The sequence below is a fragment of the Canis aureus genome, chromosome 12 (genome assembly GCF_053574225.1).
Source record: "Canis aureus isolate CA01 chromosome 12, VMU_Caureus_v.1.0, whole genome shotgun sequence".
Lineage (NCBI taxonomy): Eukaryota > Metazoa > Chordata > Mammalia > Carnivora > Canidae > Canis > Canis aureus.
The window spans coordinates 34,480,567-34,500,020 of NC_135622.1; the positions used below are offsets into that span (position 1 = coordinate 34,480,567).

General features: G+C 41.6%; 1 long non-coding RNA gene across 3 annotated transcripts in view; it reads left to right on the plus strand.

Annotated features, from left to right (window-relative positions):
- The first annotated feature begins 718 nt into the window (after window positions 1-718).
- Window positions 719-19,454, plus strand: part of LOC144280962 (uncharacterized) — a 33,641-nt gene continuing 14,905 nt past the window's right edge. Inside the window, exons 1-2 of one of the 3 annotated variants that reach the window (XR_013349416.1) lie at window positions 719-996; window positions 11,911-12,190. This is a non-coding gene — a long non-coding RNA (uncharacterized LOC144280962). Of the gene's footprint in view, window positions 997-11,516; window positions 11,749-11,910; window positions 12,191-19,454 lie in introns of those variants that run through there. The other 2 variants (XR_013349417.1, XR_013349415.1) reach the window with 2 other exon arrangements.

Below are 19,454 nucleotides of genomic sequence, written 5' to 3' on the forward strand. Positions count from 1 at the left end.
TTGAAAAGGGAAGTGGCTCAGATATCTCTCGTCTCACAAGAAAAGCTTCTGTAATGTCAGATTATGGTTACCAAATGGCTTAGCGGACTGAGGCATCACATTTCTCATAATGAGAGGTTATTTATTGCACCACTGAACCAACACACTCTCCCTTGCTCACTTGCACAAGATAAGATGAAGAGCCCTTTCAAGTTGAATTAAGTTTAAAAGGAAAAGCAACACACATGCTCCCAGCTAATGCTTGGGTTTAGCTCTGGTGGAGTAGGCACCGGGCGAACGTGGCTCCCTCTGTGGGTGGTCCCGGGGGCTCTGCGAGGCTCTCCTCGCCCCCATCTCCAATGCTTGAGGTTGAACTCATTCGGACCATTTCTTTTGGTGAAGACACGGATTCCAAGAAAGCCTCGTCAAAATGTTAAGAACCCATGCTGTCCACCATCCTTAACCTAACGGGAGCCCCTCTTTCCAGGGCGAACTTCTTCCCTGGGCTCCCCCTGCGGTTCGCAGCGGCTGTCAATCCCAGCGCTCCCTGCCCTGGGCCACGGAGTAGGCGGGCATCTCTCCCTCGGGCTACGGTGATTGGTTCAGGGGTGGGCACGTGACAGATTGGGCCAATCAGAGGCCTTTCCTGGGATCGTTCTGAGAAGACGTCAGGGTGACTGCATCTGAACTCAGGAGGTTGCAGGGAAGGGGCGGGAGGTTAGGGTTCCAGAGGCTGTATTTTTGTTTTTTTTTTTTTTTTTTTTTTTTTTTAGATTTTATTTACTTATTCATGACACACACACACACACACACACACACACACACACACACACACAGAGGCAGAGACACAGGCAGAGGGAGAAGCAGGCTCCATGCAGGCAGCCTAACGTGGGACTTGATCCCGGGTCTCCAGGATCACGCCTTGGGCTGAAGGCGGCGCTAAACCGCTGAGCCACGGGCTGCCCAGAGGCTGTATTTTCAGACACGTCCACTGGAGAGGATAAAAGCCATGTGGAGGTAAGGAGAGAGGAGAGACAGAGAGGGATCCTCGTGACTCTGAGGCCCAATCCTAGCACCCAGAACCCAGATGTGTGTGCAGGTGCTCGGGGGTCCTTCCAGTAAAGGCCCTTTTAATTAAACTTGTTTGAACTGATCTTCCACCACTCGCAGGAAGGAACATTCTAATGCACTCATCCATGTGCCTGTCTTCTGTGGCTTTCCATAAACACCATTCCTGCCCGACAGGTGCAGGCTGCCTGCCGGCCTGGTCCCTGGCGCTGGGCTCCGTGGTGCCAGGTGCCTCTGCTGGTCAGGAGTGGAAGGGAGCAGAGGAAGGAGAGTAAAATGCAGACACCTTGGAAACCACAATGGAGAAATGTGGGCTGTTCTTTCTGGGTTTCTGGTAAGGGTCTTTGGAAGAAAGGGCTCTGCAGCTCAGGTAGTTGAGGTGGGTGGCCTTCGAGGCCAGGGAGTTCAGGCCAAGTGCTGGGGACAGGGAAACCAGAACTCCCCCACCCCCAGGACAGGCTCCCCCCAGGGCTCTCCTAGCGGCTGCCAACCCTGCCCCAACCCTGCAGCGGCCCTCCCAACCCCCCGAGATAAGTCTGGAGGAAGCCAGTCCAGCCGTTCTGCCTCAGCTGGCCCTTCTACTCTGGGACGCTCCACCTCTGTCGGCAGGGTCCAGTGGTGCTGGGTGGTCTCAGATGCTTGAGCGCCCCCCCCCACTACCCACCCACCCCCGCCCGGAGGGAGCTGCTGCCAGCACAGGTGCTCCGAGGCCAGCGGGCGGCCGGCTGTGAGCGTGGCAGGGGGCCCAGGGCCAGGGCCAAGGGCCGGGAGATGCATGCGAGGGCGGAGGATAATAAACTCCTTCGTGGCTCTGCAGGCGCTTGCAGTCTGACATTCAGTTATAAATAATCCCGGATTTGTTCAAAGCTCCCCAACAGCCTCTGGTGCTCTGCAGCTGGGCAGAGCGGCCCACGTAGCTTTTTAGATCTCACAGGGGTGTGACAACCTCGCTGGGCCTTTACGGTGATGGAGGAGGGGCGCTGGGAACACACTGGGAGACAGGCATCGAGCTGAAATCAGAGTTACCAGCACACGTGTTTACTGGGCATGTGTGCAGGTATGTTGACAGCGCTGTGCTGGCGGTGGGAGCTTTCCCTGACACCGCCGGTCTCTGCCGAGCTCCTAGGGGACCTATACGCCAGTCCTGCCCGGGAGGCATTTGGGGCGCAGGGGAGGCATAGAGAAATAAGTTATCATCCCTGAGTTCCAATCAGCGGGTGAAGCAATCCCGAGAGGAAGATAATGTGCTAGAATACAGGCCTTTCTCAAATGTCTAGGGGAGGTGTGGAGGGCCAGCTGCGTGGAACTGGTTCTTGCAGGACAGTCAGACAACCAGACAGGAGGACTGAGTTCCCAGCCCAGGCAGGAAAGCTCAGGAAGCAATGAGAATCTGAAGTTCAACACTCAGGAGTCAATGGCAAGACAATGTGTCCAAAGCAGAGGGTCTTTAGACAGTGTGGGACCCCCGAAGGGCCAGAGGGTCCGGAAGTGGAGCGGGAAGCTGCCCCATAGCACTGAAACAGAGGGTGTGGTCTTCTGTTGTAAAATCTCTGGTTGGTGGCAGGAGAAAGACCATTCCTTGAGGAAGCACGAAGGGCCCAAGAGCTGGCAGGAGTGTTGGTCTTGGGGTGGGAGGCCCCGCTCTTGTGCTGTGCAACCAGGGTCCCAATCTGCTTCCACACCCAGAGCTGGCCATGGCCTGGGCTGAAAGGTTTTGGTTAGAAAGAAACACTTTTCAGGCAACACGAGGAAGTCCCAGGAAATATAACATTCGAAGAAAATATCCTTCTAGGGTTTTGATGTAGGTGGACGGAAGGCAGAGTGGAGTTCAAAATCATGTTTACACCCAAAGCAATGATAGGGTACATGGTGTCCTTTCAGACATTGCTCTGGGAATGTGTTTTGGGAATGCGTTGGCTGTAGGGCTATAGGAGAGGGTAAAATGATCTCACTGTAATTTGAGAAGAAGTGCCTATTTTCTTATTCCTTGAAGAAGTGAAAATAAAGTGTGAGTGTGTGTGTGTGTGTGTGTGTGTGTGTGTGGTGGAGGTACTGGCTGGACTATCAGAAGACAGGCCATCTGAGAAAAAAGACTTGTTATATGAGCTATTCAGTCAGTTGCCTTCGGAAGAAATTGTTAAGTCTTTTGAAGTCAACATTTTTGAGCCTCACAGCAAGAGTGTCCTGAGGCCAGTAGAAAAATACAACACATCTTTCCCAGTTCTGTTCTCCTAGTGCTCTCCTTTTCTCCCCTTCATGTTGTCTTCGTAGGAAGGAAGAACTTGATGTAAGGCAGGAAAGTTCAGGACACTGCATCAGAACTCTCCGTGCTCCCCCCCTAAACTCCACCTCTAATAGTTTATTTCCCAAACTTAAAAGGGTTTGTGGACTTACTAGAAGCCAGATGTTCCTGAGGATAGAAAACATGTCCATCGAAAGTCCCCAGGTGCTCAGAGCTGGCAGGACACAGTTGGTAGCAAAAGACCTTGTCTGGCTGTTGAATGTATGCAAGTGATGCCTAAGGGGATCCCAGGATGGTGGGGATGTGGCTGGAATATGAAGCAACCACACAGAATGTGGGAATTTGGCTTTACTGTCCTCCGACCCTGGAGACAAGGCTGGCTCTGGAAACACCAAGGTCATCATGAGAGGGATTGGGTGCTAGAGAACCTAGACTGTGATAGAGCAGAGAGGGTCAGGTCTCTGGGAATTAGGACGTTTCAGCGAAGCCCCAGTTCACTCCTCAAGCTCTAAGGATGGACGATGTTCCTCTCATTCTATCCTTCCCTTTTAATTGATTTCCTAAGCAAGATAGATGTTACTTCACCTCTCTGGGCCTTATCTTCCTTGTCTGATGAAGAGATTGAGCTAGATAATCTCTAAGGTCTTTTTTAGCACTAACCTCCTGGGTAGGGCTGGCTACATAATTTTTTGGGCTCACTGCAAAATGAAAATGCGAGGCCTTTGTTCAAAAATCGGGAAAAGTACTTTTTATTTTTTTATTTTTATTATTATTATTTTTTTAAAATTTATTTATGATAATCATACAGAGAGAGAGGCAGAGACACAGGCAGAGGGAGAAGCAGGCTCCATGCACCGGGAGCCTGACGTGGGATTCGATCCCGGGTCTCCAGGATCGCGCCCTGGGTCAAAGGCAGGCGCCAAACCGCTGCGCCACCCAGGGATCCCGGGAAAAGTACTTTTTAAGATCCTAAGATATAAATTGTTCCTTTTTCCTGTGTTCCCTCGACCAGTCATAATGTTTTCCATTTACTATTTAATGTTCTAAGTAAATAAAAATTAAAATGTTAGCATGAATTTTACCATTTATCTTTATATTGTGCAATGTCAGTTATAAGTTATTAATGGTAAAATCATTGAAATCAAAGGCACAATCACTGAAATTACACAATTCACATTTTGTAGCTTGCACATACACATATGTTATTTTGTTTTAGCCAGAGCAGAAGCACTGCACACAACTAACTCAGCTGTTTGCACTTTACTTCGTGATATGTACACATTCTACCTATGCTCTCTACTTTTGGTTTTCTGATGAGTAAGGAGGGTCTGGGAAGAAGAGGAACACCAGGGAGCTCATTTTTCCCTTTTACATTGTCATTAAGTGGTTGACTTAGGCAGGGAAGTAACGTGAATAGGAAAGCAAAAAGCTGATACAGGAAAATATCTCCTGTTTCTGTAAGAAGTAGTAAAAAAAAAAAAGGATGTAATATACAAAGATGTTACAAGAAAAAAAAGGAAAGGAGAAGTAAAAACAAAATATCAAGCAGAACACACACTCTAGAAAAACTTTTGCAGTCTCACTGATAAAAATGATGACAATAAAACAACACTGCACTTATTAGAATGGCCAAAATCCAGAACACTGACAACACCCAATATTGGAGGGGTTGTGGAGCAACAAGAACTCTCATTTATTGCTGGTGGGAATGCAAAATGGTACAGCCACCTTGGAAGACAGTTTGGTGGTTTCTTAGAAAGCTAAACATACTCTTACCATATGATTCAGCAATCCCACTCTCTGGTATTCACCCAAATGAGTTGAAAACTTATGTCCACACAAAAACCTGGACACAGATGTTTATAGAAGCTTTATTCATAATTGCCAAAACTTGGAAAGAACCAAGATGGCCGTCAGTAGGTGAATGGATAAATAAACTGTGGTGTATCCTGACAATGGAATATTAGTGCTAAAAAGAAATGGACCATAAGCCATTAAAAGGCTTGGAGGAACCCAAGATGCGTATTGATTATATTTGGTAATCTGAAAAGGCATATATATATATATATGTATACAATCATTTTGCCTTTTCCAGAATGTAATATAGTTGGAATTATACAGTGTATATATATATATATATATATATATATATATATATATATATAATACAGTATATATATACTGTATACATATATATAGTATAGTATAATATATATACCGTATATATATACACATACTGTATATATACATATACATATATACATATATACACAGTATATATATATATATATATATATATATATATATATATATATAATTCCAACTATATCACATTCTGGAAAAGGCAAAATGATGGTCAGTAAAAAGATCAGTGGTTGCCAGGGTAGGAGGGATGAACAGGTGGAGCACAGAGGAGCTTTAGGACAATGAAACTATTCTATATATCATAATGGTGGGTACATGGCATCATTCCTTTGTCAAAATTTGTAGTATGTACCATGCCAAGAGTAAACTCTAAACTATGGACTTTGGGTGATAATGATGTGTCAATGTAGCTTCATCAGTTGTAACATATGTACTACTTCTGGTGTGGGATGTTGATGGTGGGGGAGGCTATGCATGCCAGGGGCAGGATGTATGTGGGAACTCTCTGTATTTGGTTTTGCTATGGACTTAAAAACTTCCTTAAAAAATAAAGTTTGTTTTAAAATTATGACAAAATACTTTGGAATTAATTTCAAATGTAATCAAGAGGGCACCTGGGTGTCTGGGTCAGTTAAGTGTCTGCCTTGAGCTCCGGTCATGTTCTCAGGGTCCTTAGATTGAGCCCTGTGTCGGGCTCCCAGCTCACTGGGGAGTCTGTTTCTCTGTCTCCCTCTACCCCTCCCCCTGCTCATGCTCGCTCTCCCACTCTCTCTCCAATAAATGAATAAAAAAAAAAAAGAATTTGTTTGAACTGTATCTTGCAGGAAGTGGTGGTAAAAAAAGTAATCAAATTAAGAGCCTAAAGCAGAGATACAAAAGATCAGGGAAATAGATTGCAATAACAAAAGTTGCTGAAATGTAAACAGGTATAATATAAATTACCAAATAAGATTTAAGGGTAGATAGAATATCTATATAGACCAATTACATTAAAAGAAATAGAGAAAACTGCCAAACATCTATCTTCCTCAAGAAGCACAGAGCCCAGAATTAAAAAAAAAAAAAAAAAAGGCCAAAAAACCCTGTGATCAAAATTAAAGCTATATTGGAAGGAACATGAAGGAAAACAGACACTGCTGAATATGGAGTAGAGGATATAAATGAAAAATCTGAGCAAATTGAAAAGAAAGTAAAGGGCTTTAAAGATTAAGAGGCACTACCAGCCTGAGTAATCTGGAATAGACTCCTCCCTTTTACCTTCTGTAAAATGAGTTTTGTCTTTCTATGAATTGACTGATGGATCTTAAAAAATAGATCAAGTGGACAATAATAAATAAGGATATGGAAGATCTAAATGACCTAATTAGTAAGGCTGACCTAAATGATATATGTAATGAGATCATACTAAAAATAATGTTCTGCAATCTGTTTTTTTCACTTAATATTCCCTAGAGATCTTTCCATATTATTATAATTCTATCTCAAAAATGAATTGCCTGAAAAAATTACAGTGTGAAGTATCCTTTTGAAAGGTTACAGGTGATAGAGTTTGCAAATCTAGACAATCTAATGGCTTTATATTCCTTTTGACAAGTCACTTCCTACTCGGGATTTTTTTTTTTTTAAGGTTTTATTTATTTATTCATCAGAGACACACACAGAGACAGAGACATAGGCAGAGGGAGGAGCAGGCTCACTGCAGGGAGCCTGATGCAGGACTGAATCCCAGGATCCCAGGATCACGATGCTGAGTGGAAGGCATATACTCAACCACAGCCACACAGTGCCCTTTGTTTCTTGTTTTTAGAGCATGTTGAGTTTCCTTTTGGGGGTTATATTTTGTGCACTAGTGGAGGCAATTGCTGTTCCCTCTGCCTTGTCTGATTCCCAGGGTGAGGTGGGATTGAGTGACTATCAGCACAGAGGCAGGAGAATAGCTCTGACCCCTGGGACTAGCCTGAACAGAGCAGAATGAATGCCATGGGCAACAGTTGAGTCAAGAATGCAGCTATGGAGTAAAACATGGAAGGCAGAGAGGAACCTTACAGCTATTCCCCTTTCTGAGATTCCAGGCCTGTGTCCCCTCCTTCCTAAGGACATGGAGACATGTGTGCTTAGCTTAGAATACCTTTGAATCTTTGATATGACATCATTTCAGTTAAATGAGACTATTGGTAGAGTTATAGTTAACTGGAAAGTTAATTCTTTGTGGGGATCTTGGGTTGCAAGATTCTTCTGCTTTCCTTTGATTTCTTGTCTGCAAACACTCACTGTACATAGACCACCCATATCTGTCCCTAAAACAGGGGTGCAAAGCAAACAACCCATGCCCTCACCTTAAAGGACATGCGTTAACTCTAGACTTGGCACCTCCTGTCCACACTGTCTCTCTGCCCTCGGCCCCCTCCCCTCTTATCAGAATTCAGCCTCTCACCTTCCAGCCCCAACTGCCTCCACATTTCCTATTGCCTGTCAAGCTGTCTTTTAGACTATGAAAAAAGAGCTTTTGGGGTCAGGGCCTGCATTACTTCTGCTCACTATCAATGCTGCTAAAATCCAGTTGCGTAGTTGTCTAATCCAGCCAGGGCTTTGGGGCTATGTGCAGAGAAGGTTTACCCAAAGTGAAAATGCTCCACTGTGTAAATTCTTTCTGTGTCAGTTCAGTGAGGCAGAGAATCCTTTCCCTGGGAGGGTGGGACCCTCAGGCTGAGCGCCTAGTTGATCTGAACATTTTGTCTAAACACATCCCTTATGCCAGCTTTCTAATGCCCACCACCCCCTGAGGCCCTCAGGTGCAGAGGGATATACTGGAGAAAGTGAGTTAGGAAAGCTTGCCACTCTGGACAGTGATGCTCAGTGGGGAGGATTTTGAGAATTTTAGGAGTATTTTTTTCTTCCAAGATGATTGGGGGCTACTCGCTTTTAGTGGGTGGGGTTAGGGGTGCTGGTCACCCTACCATGCACAGCACATTCCTGCACATCATATACACTATTGCACATCCCATACGACTTTCTAATCTCACTGCATATTCACGTAAAAAACTCAATTGCAATTGCTTGAACCTAGATGTGAACTCCATTTTAGATAGAAATACAAATACTTTTTTACATTGTAATAAAATAGTTTGAGTTTTCCAGGAACGCAAGTGCCCTGTAAATCAATGGACTATTTTATCTTCAAGTAATAGTATCCCGACTTTTGGCTGATTTGATGTAGGTGTAATTTGAGAACTACACAGTTTTACTTTTCATTTAAAGTTTTCCTTTCTCACCACAGATCCATGAGGAAAAAGTCTGTGTAGTAGAAATAATTAATATACAACACATGCTGAATGGTATCCTGAACATATATTTGTAAGGCAAGATTTATGAAAGACCAATGATAGGTTAATAGACCACATGCTTCAAAATGTTGGCTGCTTATACCCGAATTTCTCAAACAGGAGAGTTATAGATTGACCCCAGATTCTCTAGAAAATGCTGATGTTTTGTGTTTCTGTTATGTTAGTCTAAAAAAGGATAAGCAAGCATGTTCTGGATTACTCAGATACCCACCTTCTGATAATTTCTGCCACCAATTTAGTACATGTGTTTTTGGTTTTGTTTATGATCAGCTTGGGAACAATAGCACAAATTTAATTATTGGCCAATGAGACAATACTTGAGAACTTAAGCTTCAGATATCAGAAGAATTTGTCTGAAATGCTCATTTCTTTAAAAAAACACATAGACAAGATCTTACTCTAGGTCTCAATCTACTTGCTTACTGTGTTCTACATGGAAGATGTAAAATGGTGGATGTTAGCTGGGTACCAATGGTTTAGATCTTCCCTCCTTAGAGTAACCCTATTCCAGAATAACCTGGAATAGCACTTACTGAAGCCTAAGAGCAAACAGTTTCTTGGCGGAATTGTCTCAGATACACATGTTCCTCACCTTTCCATGTATTTCCTCTTTCCTTTCTACAGTCTGAAAGCAAAACTCTCTCAGTAAAGCCAGTATAACCTTCTGCTATGTGACCCAGGCAAACATGTATTCTGACCTCAAGCTCTAGCTAACATAATTTGAAATGCAGTTGATAGAAAGGCTCATCATTAATACATTAATGCTCTTTAAGAAAGATAAACCATGCCACTAGGTCACTGTGTGGATACAGATGTTTCAAGTTAAAAAAAAAAAAAAAAGAGGCTTCCGATTGTCTATGAATTACTTCCAAATATTTAGCTTGGAATCAGGACCCTATAAAGGTGGGTTCTGTATTAATTAGGGTGTGGACAGCAGAAATTTGTGGTTCTGGAGGTTGCACAAGAAGCAGAAGTACCCTGACATAAATAAGATAGAAATTTATTCCTTTGTCATGGGTCTAGAGGTGAGTGTCCAGCTATGGTGGGTAGCTTTGCCATCCTTCACTTATGGATTCCATATCTGAGTTCAAGTCTGTACTTGTTGCCATTTGCATCCAGGAGGAAGAGGAACAAGGGAAGTCTCAGGAAGGGGGGCTCGGTCTTTAGGACATTAGCATGGTGCTTTAGTAGCATGTCATGTCAGTTCATGCACCACTGGCTCAGACCTAGTTACATGACCATACCTAGCTTCAAGAGAGGCTGGAAATTGTATGTAGTCTCTAGCTGGGTAGCCATGTGCCAGGATAAAATTGGGGTTTTCTTAACAAAAAGAAGAACAAATGGATACTAGGACATAATTATCAGTCCCTACTTTTTTTTTTTTTAAGATTTTATTTATTTATTCATGAGAGACACAGAGACAGAGAGAGAGGCAGAGACATAGGCAGAGGGAGAAGCAGGCTCCATCCAGGCAGCCTGATGTGGGACTTGATCCCGGGTTTCCAGGATCACGCCCCAGGCTGAAGGCGGCACTAAACCACTGGGCCACCTGGGCTGCCCTCAGTCCCTACTTTTAATTACGTCTTCCTTTACTTTGTCTACATTCCAGCTGCACAAAATATACTACCCAGATATGTGCTTTGTCTCCTGGCTCTGAGCCTCTTTGCCCATGTCTCCCTCTGTCTAGGACACTTTTCCCTCCTCCACTTATAAACAAAGAGCCAGAGGGAGATAGGGAGAACTGAGAATTTGGGTAGACTTCATGGAAAAAGTAGCATGTTATCTGTGCCTTGAAGTATGAGTATTTTGACAAGTAAAGGAGGCAAAATATGCCCCAGACAAAGGCAGTTGTGAGCACAAAGACCCAGAGTCAGGAAATAAAGCACATATTGGGGTAATCATTGGGTATTACCCATGGTTTACCTCCTCTTTCTTTATTTGTTAATTTGTGAATTTGATAGATTTTTTTTTGGTGATTATGTCTTATTTGCAAATATGTTTTACTTTTCATGATAGTTTGAAAGCTTCTTGAAACAAGCAAGGCTCAAGACTTGACATTCTGTGTTTGAATCCCAGCCCTGCCACTTAGAAGCCTTGTGATCTTGGCAAAGTTACTAAAACTTGCTACACATGGTTTTTTCCTTTAGTAAAAATGGTAAATAATATTATCAGCCAAAGGTTAGAGTTATTTCACATGAAGGGTTTAGCAAAGTGCCTGGCATATAGTATGCGTCCAGGGAATATAAACCAGTGTTATTATTGTTTTTGTTGTTGTCATTTTCTAGTGTTACCAGCATTTCCTATATTCTGTCTACATATAAGCACTAACTAAATAACTGTTATCTTGAAATAAGATATTTATAGTACATTTATTGTTATTCTTAGGGTAAAAGTATAATATCCAGCATTTGTACAACTCTTGGCAAAGTCATCTGTGCCTTACCATAGTCTTATAAGGTGGGTATTCATGTTCCCATTTTCAGATGGGATGAAGCATAGGGAGGTCAAATGACTTGCTCACTCAGGGGAGGCCATTTCTACAGCTTTGCTTTAAGAGCCTTTGCTAAGCATTCTTCTAGACAGGAGCTAGGGAAGGAGGCTGACTGCAAATTTCCCACAAACAAGGACTCTGGCTCTGTTTTCTGGTGATAGGGAAGGTGTAGAAAAAACAAAAGAGGAAGACTAATGATACTTGGAATTTTCACCACACAGAATCAGGAACTAGAGAACGCTGAGATTCAGAGATGTCATCAGTGCAGTAACTTGGAAACCACTTGCCTTGCTAGGAACTTAGTAACCTGGCATGGGATCAGCCAGTCTATTAAACAGTTATAATGGAAGAGAAAGTGCTTCACTGCTCATTCCACAGCCAAACCGCAGACCCTGGCAACTCCTTGCCTCAAAGGCAACAAAGACACATTCTTAGGGTTTGGCTCCTTTCTCCTGAATTCTACACCTTAAGCTAAAGAAGTTAGTCACGCGAGGCTGGGCTGCTGGGAAGTACATCCATGACTACTGCAGAGATCTCTGCCCTCCCTTCCCTCAGATATCGCCTCCCAGGTTCTCCCACACATGTGTTCTGGGAATGCTTGTTAATCACATCACTGATCATTTCTTCTGTTTTGCTTCCAGGAATCTTGGTTTGAAGACATTGACCCAGGAGAGAGAAGTCCTTGGTATCGCTTTTGGAGACACCTTGTGGGCAATCTGTCAAGAATTCTATGATACATAGCTAAATACATTGAGGGCCCATAAATTGTCAGACCTTGTGCCCATCTCAGAAAAGCAAAGATAAAGAAGATTGGAATTTTCTTTTCTTTTTATTATCCAACAGATGGTAGAGTATAGCATAGGGATTTGGTTCAAGGCAGGAAGTGTCAGAAGACCTGGATTTGGCTCCTGCCTTTGTTAGGTAAGCATGGAGCAGTGGCCTGTGTTCTCTGAGCCTCAGTTTCTTCTGTAGAAATAGTGACGGGCCTGGATGACCTCGCTGCCCTGTCTTCCTCTAACATTGGATGCTGATGAGTCTGTGAGCACAGGCAGAAACATGAGATACTGGAAGGATCTTGTTTCTGTGTTCTTAGAAAAGCCTGGTCGCTAGATTTCCCTTTTAATAGCTGGTATGTGCAAAAGAATGTGAATATCACACAGGTAAGTGGTAGATATAACAACAATAGGAGTACCTGTGAGCTTTACTTTGAGGAGAACATGGCTAATATTCTCTCACTGGGGGCTCCTTTCCTGTATCATGCCCTGCATATCCCTAGAGGTCACCAACATTCTGAATCACCAACATTCTGAATTTGATTTCTTTTTTCTTTTCTTTTCTTTTCTTTTCTTTTCTTTTCTTTTCTTTTCTTTTCTTCTTTTCTTTTCTTTTCTTTTCTTTTCTTTTTTTAAGATTTTGTTTATTTATTCATGAGAGACAGAGAGAGAGAGAGAGAGAGGCAGAGACACAGGCCCCATGCAGGGAGCCCGATGTGGGACTCGATCCTGGGTCTCCAGGATCACACCCTGGGCTGAAGGCGGCGCTAAACTGCTGAGCCATCTGGGGCTGCCCTGAATTTGATTTCAATGAACACTTGGTTTAAAAAAATAAGTTAGCACATATACATGCAATATCAAATAGTATATTATTTAATTTTGCTTGGTTAATTAAAATGGTATTATACTATACCCAGTCTTTTTTTCACTTGCTGTTTTCACATTTTATTGTGTAGAATAAATAATTGTTTATTCATTCTCTAGTCACTTTGGACAAGGGTTGTTTCCAGTTGTTATTACAATGCTGCTAAGAATGTTCCTACACGTAAATGCTGTGCAAGAGCTTCTCTAGGATTTATACATAGAAGTAGAAGCACGTGAATCTGAGGCATGGGTGCAAGAATTTCTTTAGGGTAGAACTTCTAGGCTATAAAGTATGTGATTGTTCAACTTATTTTTCCCAAAGTGGTTGTACCAATTGACTCCTGCCAACAATGTATAAAAATTCCAGTTGAGGGATCCCTGGGTGGCTCAGCGGTTTGGCCCCTGCCTTTGGCCCAGGGCGTGATCCTGGAGACCCAGGATCGAATCCCACATCGGGCTCCCGGTGCATGGAGCCTGCTTCTCCCTCTGCCTGTGTCTCTGCCCCTCTCTCTCTCTCTCTCTCTCTCTCTATCATAAATAAATAAAAATTAAAAAAAAATTCCAGTTGATTCATACCCTCACCAAGACTTTGACAGTGTTAGACTTCTTCTTTTCTGCTCAACCATTGGGTGAAAAGTAATGGTGTCTTAGTGTCTCCTTTATTACTAATGAGGCTGAGTGTTCTCTCATGTGTTTGTGGGCCTGTCATGTTTCCTGCTCTATGAACCTGCTCATTTTTCTACTGGGATTTATTCATTTATTTACTGGACTTTAAAGATAAAAAGAATATATTGTCTTCTTGTATGTTTTATTGGTTATACATGTTGCAAATTATCTTCTGGTTTGTGGGGTTTCTGATCACTTTCATCATGGGATCTATTGTTAAAACAGATGTTCTTAATTTGCAGCAGAATTTATTTATTTTTTGTAGTTTGTACTTTAAAAAGTATTTATTTATTTGAGAGGGAGAGAGAGAGAGAGAGATAGAGCATGAGTGGGAGGGGCAGAGAGAGAGGGAGAGAGAATGTCAAGCAGACTTGATCTCACAATCATGAATGAGATCATGACCTGAGCTGAGTCAGGAGTTGGACATTCAACCACCTGAGCCACCCAGGTGCCCCCATAATTTGTACTTTTTAAAGTAATCATCACAACTCCTAGATTCTGGAGATGTTCTCCTGAATCATCTTCAAAAATTTAAAGAGTTTTGCCTCTTATATCTAAGTTTTAAATCCACTAGGATTTGACATTTCTGCATGGTGTGAAGCAGGATCTGATTACAGGTTTTCTTTTTCATATAGAAAGCCAATTGGCCTTGTATCATTTGTTGATGAATCTCTTGCTCCCTTAGTGATTTGCAGTACCTGCTCTGTTGTACCCCAAGGACCCACTCCTCTCTCCTCTCTTTGTATTTCTGGGCTCTTTCTGTATTCCATTTGGCAATTTGTTGATAACTGTGCCACTACCACACTGTCTTTATTACTACAGTTTTGTAATGTATCTTGATCCTTCCCTTCAGGAGTGCCTTCTTTATTCTTAGGTCTTTGCTCCTCCATATACATTTGAGAATTATTGGTCAAATTCTTCCACAATTCTATTTGGGTTTTATTGGAATTGCATCCAATCTTTAGATCAGTTTGGGAAGAAGTGACATATGTATGATATTTCCAAAAGATTATATTATGGCCCTTGAGTAGCTGATGGTCTAGTGGGGGAAGACAGTTTTAGACACATGATTATAATACCATGTGGTAAATATTACATAAAAATGAAATACCAGGGAGGAGTTAGGGAAAATGTTACAGAGAAGGTAACATGTGTAAAGATTCTCAGTAAGCAAAGATTCTATATTCTGGCTTCATATGTACGAAGTCTGTCTATTCCATTTTGTCAGATTCCCTCAGGAGATAACCACCAAGGCTACCCTTATTAAAATCCAGGGTTTGGGCTAGAATTGCTGGGATGGTTGCACAGCTGGATCAGCTTTCCCTGGGCCTACATCCAAACCAGTGTGCCACATCCGTTCTTTCTCTGTATCCAAACTTGGACATCAGCACATGGCATACCTTCTTGTATTCTTTACTCCCAACTCTAAGTGTTTTGGTTACTTTAGTAGGTCTGACTTGTCTTTCCCAGATAGAAAGACATAGAAAGTCATAGAAAGACAATTCACAGTCTTTATGAAGCCAATTTATACCAGTTTTACAAGTTCAACTTGCAGTAGCTTTGCCTCCAGGATTTTATTTGATTCTGGACCACTTTTTCCTGGTGATACTTCAACAATCAATTAGTACAACCGTGGAGTGCCTGTTATGGAGCTAGACACTTTTAGGAGATATAGAGTCAAGGGATTTGGAATCAGGTAGACTGAGGTTCAAGTCTCTAACTCATTAGCTGGTTGACATTGAGCCAACCACTTAACTTTTCTGATTACTTAGTTATTCATGTATAACATGGAATAATAATTCTGGGTTACAGATAATACATATAAAAGGTCTTGCACACTTACTCTTTTATTTTTTTATTTTTTATTTTTTTTTACACTTACTCTTTTAATCAAAGGAGGAACAAAAAATGTTGGTTTCAAAAATTAGAACATCAAAGATAACTAGATACAAGAAGACAATCAGAACAAGAAGATAACTTGCTTCTGAGATAACTTTTTACTCAACAAAGTATATAAAGTGGTGGGAGTTCAGCCATGCATGGAGGATGTGCTGAGAGAATAGCACATGCTAATATAGTCCACAGAGTCACATAGACACTCCATTTTCGTCCAGAGAATATGGAAGATATCATGTAAAAATAGATAATCTAGAACAAGGTAACACATTAGAAAGGGTGAAACAGTAAAGGAAAGTCAAGAGTGGGGACATATAGTGTACAGTGAAGGAAAGAAGGAGGAAGGGTAGAAAATACACACTAGGGAGTCCATTCTACAAACTTGCTTTAAGGGGACCACAGATGTGATGTGATGGTGGCCTCCACCAATAGTCATGATGATAAGTATAGAAAACTACAAGGAATAACAAATATAGGAGAATGATGAGCCTGGAGAGGAGCTGGAAAGGGGAGACTCCTTGAACATGACGATGTTTGAGCCAGGTTTTGAAGGATGTTAGAGCCATCCTTCAGATAGAGGTAGCCACCCAAGCAAATACATAAGAGGAGAGGAGAGAGGTTGTCCTGGGGCATGGGACTCCCTTTGGATAGCCTCAAGGTAGTGTAGGCCAATGACTGAGCTCTTCAATACCAGTCTTTAGATTTCACACAAAAGGGAGCCCCAGCTGTCCCTGAGGAGAAAATACCCTGATGAGAGTGGTATTTGAAAGAAATGATCCTGGAACCACACAACTGCAATTTTCCCCTTTGCAAATTATAATTCATCACAAGCATTTAGGAAAACACTGTCACGCATGTCTCTCCTGATGTGGTTCACATCTGGCTCTGCCACTGGCAATACAGAATATTTAGAAAATCTGTGCAGCATTAGTGTCTAATAACCTTTGCTTTAAACACAGTGAAGCAAACCACAAACTTAGAAATGGCACATATTCCCCTACAGTAATTTAGTCCAGGTTTCCTATGTGACTTAGGAAATCCCTCATTTTAGTGGCATCTAGTAGTCTGGACAATGGCAGGAGTGCTGAAAACTAGGGAGGTTGAAATTAATCTTAGAAATAAAAGTAAACAGGGACTTTCACTTTCAGTTTGCTTTCCTTGCATATATAAAGTTTTGAGAGTTTATTTTTTTTAATTTTTATTTTATTTATGATAGGCACATAGTAAGAGAGAGAGAGGCAGAGACACAGGCAGAGGGAGAAGCAGGCTCCATGCACCGGGAACCCAACGTGGGACTCAATCCCAGGTCTCCAGGATCACACCCTGGGCCAAAGGCAGGCGCTAAACCGCTGCGCCACCCAGGGATTCGAAGTTTTGAGAGTTTAAAATGGCTCTAGACTTAAAAGGCATTCTTCTTAAAATATGGTACAATCAGCAGGGTTTTTAAGTAAAGTTATAATTTTGTAGCATGTGGACATCAGTGTAAGTTCAAATATTTAGATTTCAAATATAGGCTTGAACTTTTGGCCAGAGTTTTCCTTTGTTGTATTTTGAGGGGCTAACGAGCTCCTTCAGTGTCTTAAAAAATGAGTCTAATAGTTCCTTGGTTGTTAGCATGTCAGGAGCCTGTAGAAGATAGGAACATCAAGTACCACAGGCACTGAGCATTTGGAGGCAGGAAAAGATTTGAGGGAATATGTGCTTTGTCAGCCCCAGAGGCACCCCTTTTTATAAGACTGTGGCTGACCTTTTCTTGACTCCAGTTGGTTCTAATCCATTGCAAGCCATCCTCCAGCCCAGCTGTTACCAGGCTACATGGGGAAAGCATGTCCCCACTAACCTCTTGATGGAGAAGAGGAAAAGGAAAAGACAAGGCTTTATTGCTTTGATGGTCATGCAGTCACCTCATATAACCTAAGTGGCTGTTTTCTTTGGGGGGCTTTCCCAATTGACTCTTGAGAAGCAAGCTGAATTTGTTAAAGTGGATGGTAAAATGAACCACAGACCCATCTGTGTTGGTTTGTCCCTAACCTCAGGTGGGGAGGGAATTTCATTCACAAATGACAGAACCCTTGGGAGAGAGAGTCCTGGTGAGATTAGATTTTGACTTCTTCAGTGCCTACATGGATTGTCCAGATTTGGGTGGTTCATTGTGATCCTGGGTGATTTCTTTTCTTGGTAGGAAAGTAAAAGCACAACCCAGGAAAAATACAATAAGTGTAGAGCTTTGTGGTAAGTCAGTTTTTCTTTTCCTTTTCTTTTTTCAATTTTTATTTTTTAAAGTAAGTTCTATGCCCAATGTGGGACTTGAACTAATGACCTTGAGATCAGGCGTTGCATGCTCTGCCAACAGCCCGCCAGGCACCTCAAGTCAGTTTTTCTCAGTGAAATTCATTTATTCATTTATTTAACAAATTATTATGCAAAGTCTTCAATGTGCTAGCTTCTGGAGATATGACAAAGAAGGTAAATCATGGCCCATGAACCAATGATATGACATATGACAGAGTAACAGTTCTCAAAATGTATATGAAATGATGATACCAAGTCCATGATTCTCTTGCCTTCACCAAAACAAATGAATAAAGTGAGGGGGTGGGGGTCATGGTGTTGGTGGTGGATTTTTTTCTCAAACAAATTTGGGAAACACTGTATACTTTGTTTTGGAGACACACATTGTACCATAGAGTAATGAAGGCTTTGATATGTTCTGCTATAAATAATTGTGCTATTCATTATTATTCATTATTATTCATTTTATTTATAAATACTGGGTTGCCAGTATTTATCAAAAGTTAATAATTTAGTGACCATCCTCTCAGAGTTCTCTATCCACTACCCCATACACAAGTGCTTATCAAAAATGAAGTCATTTGGCATTTTTCACTTAGAGTGTATTGTGACAGGGCTGTCTTGTTTTCATTGTCCTTGTAGTGCTTCACACAGAGAGTGATTCTCTGTAAGTGGTCAATAAATTGGATGAACAAATGACCAATTCTAAGGTCTTTTCTGGGTTTAAGCTTATTTGATCTTTATTATTCTTTTTTTTTTTTTATTCTTTTACTCTGTGAATGTTCCATGTGGCTTCAATTTACCTTGTATTGATTTTCAAAAAATAATAGACCTAATTTTTTAGACCAGCTTTAGACTTACAGAAAAATTGAGCAAGTAGTACAGAGAGGTCTCATAAATGATTCTTCCCCACCAACCCAGTTTCCTTATTATTAACATCTTGCATTTGTGTGGAACATTTGGTACTGTCAGGTTTTTCCCTCTATGTTTTAATCATTTAATAGGCGTGCAGTGGTGTCTTACTGTTGTTTTAATTTGCAATTCCCTAGTGACATATAATGTCATCTTTTTCATATGCTTATTTAAGGTTTTGTATGTCTTATTTAGTGAAGTGTCTGTTCAGATCTTTTGCCTATTTTTTAACCAGGTTGTTCTTTTCTTATTGCTGAATTTTGACAGTTCTTTGTAGATCCAGTGACAATTCCACTGAGTACAGAATTCTAGGTTGATGGTTTTTCCTTCATCACTAAATATTTCACTTCACTTTCTTCTTGCTCACATAGTTTCTGAAGTCTAGTGTAATTCTTATCTTTGTTCCTCTATAGGTCAAGGGTTCTTTTCTTCTTTCAAAATTTTTCCTTGGTCTTTGATTTACTAAAGTTTGATATGTCTGGGTATAGATTTTTGTGTATTTATCCTCCTTGGTGTTCTCTGGGCTCTCTGGCTCTATGGTTTGGTGTCTGTCATTAGTTTTGAGAATTTCTCAGCCATTATTACTTCAAATAAATCTTCTGTTCCTTTCTTTGTTCTCCTTCTAATATTCCCATTTCCTAAGCACTCTGTGAAAGGTGGATTAAACAGTGTTCTATTTATTCTCACAACTCTGAGCAAGATATTGATAATTTTACAAGTGAGGAAACAAGAGTGATGGAGTATTTGTAACATCAGAGCTGGTGCATTGTGGGAGATGTTTG